This window comes from Arvicanthis niloticus, chromosome 7 (genome assembly GCF_011762505.2).
Source record: "Arvicanthis niloticus isolate mArvNil1 chromosome 7, mArvNil1.pat.X, whole genome shotgun sequence".
Lineage (NCBI taxonomy): Eukaryota > Metazoa > Chordata > Mammalia > Rodentia > Muridae > Arvicanthis > Arvicanthis niloticus.
This window is the reverse complement of record NC_047664.1, coordinates 16,459,127-16,464,727: the sequence shown is the minus strand read 5'-3', so window position 1 is coordinate 16,464,727 and position 5,601 is coordinate 16,459,127. Positions and strand designations below refer to the sequence as shown.

The following is a 5,601-nucleotide window of genomic DNA, read 5'->3' as shown; positions in this document are numbered from 1 at the left end:
CTGAGGTAGATTTGTGTTGTCACTGCTTCAGGAGAACCTTCATCCATCCCTGAAGTTACCGTCTAGCTTTGCTTACAGACTCCCAAGTGGTCCTCTCCAATCTCAAGTTATGTTACATAATACCAACACCTTCTCACCACAGTTAAAAGGCCTCAAGCCTGTTTTACATCCTCAGTGTTGTTTGAGAAATTGTCCACTGTTAATTTAATTAGAGATTATAGACAATTACCAGTAAGTCAGGCAGAAGGAAGGGTAAGTCAACAACCTACTAATGTTTTAAACATTGTCTCTATCTTCATGGTCTCTCAACTAACTAATGAGCAACCATAATGGCCTTTAAGAAAAATTGCCATTGTCATACAGCCAGTATTATGTTAAGTATCACAATTATCAAACTTTTGCTGGTGACAGGCATGATTGTCCCCAAAGAGAAAAAATACATGTCATGTGTATAGTTATTACAATGGGCAATTTTTCCTAGTATTAAAGTTATTTATAAAAATTATTGGTCCGGGCAGTGGTGGCGCACGCCTTTGATCCCAGCACTTGGGAGGCAGAGGCAGGCACATTTCTGAGTTCAAGGCCAGCCTGGTTACAGAGTGAGTTCCAGGACAGCCAGGATTACACAGAGAAACCCTGTCTTGAAAAAAAAAATTGCTGGACCATGTTGGATCAAAAAATCTGACACAGAGCCAGGTAGTGGTGAATACTCCTTTAATCCCAGCACCACAAAGGTGGAGGGAGGAGGGTCTCTGTAAACTTGAGGCCAGCCTGGTCACTAGAGCTAGTTCAAATACAGTCAGGGCAACACCGAGAAACCCAGTCTCAAAAAACCAAAACAAACAAACAAAACCAAGAAAAGAAAAACAAAAAACAAAACAACAACAACAACAAAAACCGAACACAATCAGTTTTCTAAAAAAAAAATACTGGAAAAAGATTTTTTTACAGAGCTAAATTGTAATTGTTGTTGTAAGGTAGCACCAGACCGATTTTTATGACTCCAAACATTAATACCCCTGGAATTCAGGGGTTCACTAAACAAATTGCAAAAAAGGTTAATTAGCAATAAAGTAATTATAATTCTTTTTTTAAAAGTATCAATTCTGTTTTATTCGTCAACTGGAAAACCAGACAATCCTCCAGTGCAGCAGGATATTAATTTAATCCTCTTCCTCATCGTCCCCAGCTCCAGCACCGCCCTGGCCTTTCTTGGCATTCTTTCTCTTCACTCAGGCTGGACGGCCACCACCATAAAGAGAACAGAGGGAGAAGTCAATGTGCTTCTGGGAGTCCAGATGAACAATGAAGGGTGGGATGTTCACCACCTGCTTGCGGACCCTGTTGTGACGTTGGCAGATGAGCACATGGGCATGGAGAATAGATTTAGCCAGGCCCAGCTTAAAGACCTGGGTCTGCAGCCGTCTCTCCAAGAAATCCTCAATCTTCAGGCCCAGGATGTAATCCAGCCTCATCTTGCCCTCATCCAGCACCCCAATGAGAACAAGTCGCCTCAGTAGAGTGTTGCCTTCAAACAGACGCCGAGAAGCCTTCTCGTTCAGTGTCAGCAGCTCCCGGGCCACCTTATGGATCTTGGCCAGGGTAAATTTGACCCTCCACCCCTCACGTTTGTTCTGGAGTCCATACTCTTGAATCAACTTTAGCTCCTGATCAAGACGCGATTTCTCGAAGGGTCTCCGTGGGGTCACATAGGTTTTGTGCGATAAACCCAGCTTCTGGCGACTGGCATATTGACTTCGCTAGGCCCGCTGCGCCTACGAACTTGGGCCCGTGACTGTAATTATAATTCTATACAGTCCCAAATATGCAGGAACTTGATATATTTGTGATAAGTCTTTTAAGTCAAAGAAGGAAAATGAGAAGTGTCCATTAGACAAATGCTCGGGTCATGAGCTAGCCAAAGAATGTTGAAGACAGTCAGTTATCCTACTGGAGTGGAAACAAATGTTTGTCCTTAAACTTTAGGTCAGTCTGCCAACCACTTTTCTAATATTTAGAATCCTGCATTCCAAACCAAGAATATACTGTAGACTGTATTAATTGCAATCCTTTCTCTGGAATTAAACTGTACTTTCCTTTCCTTGATAAAACTATATGAATCTTCTTGTTTTAACCGGGCAGTTTGTCACTGTTCTTTAGTCTTAAGGATACTTTGCATGTGTAGGATAGCAGCACTTTGTCTGGTGCTCTACTGCATGCACTTCCCCTTAGATCATGTAGTTTTTATTCTTTCAGCACTGTGTCTCATATGCATGAAAGTTTACTTCTAATGAAAGTCACTTTATCAACTCTTTCCTCATCCATGCCTTTCACATTGCAGTAACATGCCAGCCCAGACCCTGGTTTACAGTGTTTCCTGTATTACCACCTTCAGAGAGGATTTTAGTTTTGAATTTTATATATTTTATGCTCCATTTTTGTTTAACTTTATGAAGTGGGTAAGGTCTGGGTCTAAATTCTTTGGGCATGCCCTGTGGTGCTGGCTTTGTTCTTGTGTTCTGCTCAGGTGGCAGTCTGTGGGCTCATCCCGAGAACTCTGCTCAGTGCTCTCTGTGTGGTCTTTCCTGAGTGCCACACTTTCTTATGCTTCCACCGTGTCCAGAAGTCATGTACTGTTAGTCTTGTACCTGTCTCTCCACTGCAATGACAAAGCCATTCTGGGTCTTTTGCCTTTCCATATGTACTTCAGAATTAATCAATTAGTAATCATAAAATGATTTTTAATTGAGAACTGAATTGAATGTACCAATCAAACTGGGAAGAATTAACATCTTAGTAATAATGAGTCATGGGATACATATTTAATTATTTACCTTCTTTTGTCAAAATTTTGCTTTTTTTGCAGGAAGAAAATGTACATGTTTAATTTTATATGTACATTCTAGCTTTTACTATTTGTATGCTTGTAAATAAGAGAATACAAGAGTGGATATTAGTTATGAAACTAGATAAACACCATGATAAGTATAAAGTTTTTGAGAAACTGGGGAAGAGGGCAAAAGAATGTTTGTAATAAGAAAATAAAGAGGAGGCTAATTGGGTTGGTGGGTCAGAACAGGTGTGGAGGGGGCAAATTGGGGAGGGAGAAAGAAACACAACAAAAAACACTTTTTAAACGCCTAACAAATTCCAATTTTTTGATGTAAAGAAAATTTTGCTATTTTCATTGTATAAATTGTACATACTTTGTTACACTTGTACTTAGGTTTGGAGAGTTGTAATAGTATCTGTTGAATTCATTGTTTATGTAAAAAGGGATGTGATTGCTTTTTGTAGTGTTACATGGCACTATTCCTGGGAAAACATGAACAAACGTCTTCAGATAAAGAAATGACAATAGACCAAAATAAGAATATTACTAAAGTTGAACTTAATGGTGAACTAATGAGATTTTTGGGGGGTTACTTACAGGAATATGGGTAATAGAGCTTAAATGACTCAAAGACATCACTAGGAATCCACATAGCATTGGTAATGGCTCACAAAACTAAGACGCTTGGAGTGTACTGCAAAACCTGTAGGCCACTCAAGAGAAAGAAGAGTCTCTTTCCTAGGCAGCTCACATGGTATCAGCCTCTTCCAATCAGTTCAGTTGGTTCCTGCCACTTAAGAGACAGTGTGGTTTTTCCAAAGCTGTATCTTAGTAGTTCTTTCTGCTTAAGTAAGCTTGGGAAGAAAGGGGACTAGTGATTCTTGTCAGTTTCAGGGTCTTTCTGAAACTTCTGAGTTGCTACTTCTGAGTTCTTTTTTTTTTTTTTTTTTTTTTTTTTTTTAATAACATCTTGAGTCTTAATGAGCTTCCCCACAGAGCAGAATGTTTTATCTCAGGTACTTGCTGAACAAATGGATTAAGTTTCCTATCTGGCAACACTGTTATAATTGCTTATTAACTTTAAGAGATTTGTTTTGTAAACTCTTTGGGGTCTCTACGAAAGAAAACAATGTCAAAGCTTGATTTCTTTTTAACTTTCTGGCATGCATTCATTTCCTTTTATGACTGCATTAGGCAGGATCAACAATAGAGGGTTGAAACTAGCACTGAGCTGTTTTTAATCTCCCTGGCCTGTTTTTAATCTAGGCATAAAGCTTCAAATGTCACATTTTAACCATGACATTTAGCAGTAGATCTTTTGAAAAAACAGATATTATCAAGTAAAAGAAGTTTCTCTCTATTGATAATTTAGTGAACGTTGTAATATTGAATGGATCTTCTATTCTGTCAAATGTGCATTTTCTGCACATATTCTTACAAGTATGTCAGTTTTTCTTCTTTAAGTTGTTGGTTTGATAGATTCACCAACTGATCTTTCCAATGTTAAATTGGTCCTTCATATTTTGCATAAATCATACTTGGTTGTGCTGTGTAGTTCTTCTTGTACACTTATATATTTGATTTTGTTTAGCATTTTTTATAACCATGTTCATTAGAGTCTGGCCTATAGTTTTCTTATACTATCTGCTTGGATTAGATATGTTTCTAGTTCATTGAATTACATGCAAAGACCTCCTCTGCTTCTACACTATGAGAGACATTGTTAAAAATTGGTTCAAACTCAGTCTTAAATTTTGATTTACCAGTGAACTCATGACAGTCTGGATTCAACTGGGTAATTTTTATACTCACCATGTATTCCTCAGAGAAAAAACAACCTATGTTCTATACATTCTTCTTTCAATGCACTACTCATTTTATTTGAATTACTGTTTAATGTTCACGACAGGCCATATGCTTTATTTTCTCTGTGTTGGCTTTATGATATTTGGGCATTTAAGATTTAGCTGGAAACACCATTTTCTTTATCTTAAAGGCTTATTGGAAAACGTGTTATCTGATATGTTTGTTAGCCTTGAGAGTGAGGCTTTGTGATGGAAATGGCTTTAGACAGTGTTCTAAAGGCAGGTTCAATTACCTTAGAAGAACTAGGCAAAGGAAGGAACAGGTTTATGCTTTCGTTCACTTTTAACATTTGGTTTAAAGTAATTTTTATTTTACCTAGAGCTGTATATTTGAAGTCTTAGGTGATAATGTCTTAGCTTTTTAAAATCTATAAACTTTTTATAATATTTTTCATGTTTCTAATATTTTTAAAATCTCACATTCAAGAATTGCAATTATTTTACCGTGAGGCAAATGTTGGCTTTTGTGTTCATTTCTCATTTCTATGCATCAACTTACCACAACTTGGTGCTTTAAAACAGCACACATTTGTCTTACAGTTCTGAAATCCCAAGTGTGTCTCCTGGGCTGACTCTCCATGTCTGTCACAGCAACCCTCTGGAAGTGAGGGGTAATCAGCTTCCTTGCCTTTTGCAGTTCCTTGAGTTTTTTTTTTTTTTTTTTTTTTTCTCTTTTTGGCTGGTGGCCTCTTCCTCTAGCTTCACAGCCAAAAGCACAGCACCTTGCATCAGTTGTCATGTTGCCTTCTGTCTCTGTAGTCAAATATTCCCGTTTCCCTCTTACAAGACTCTTGTAATTGCGTTTAGGGACCACCAAGATAATCTAGAAGAATCTGCATTTTCTCAAAACACTTTTTTTTTGTATGCAGCCAGAAACGGGACAGCTGGATCATATGGCAGATG

At 38.0% G+C, this 5,601-nt stretch overlaps 1 pseudogene; it reads right to left on the bottom strand.

Annotated features, from left to right (window-relative positions):
* Nucleotides 1-1,163: 1,163 nt before the first annotated feature.
* Nucleotides 1,164-1,778, bottom strand: LOC117712974 (small ribosomal subunit protein uS4 pseudogene; annotated as a pseudogene).
* Nucleotides 1,779-5,601: the final 3,823 nt, after the last annotated feature.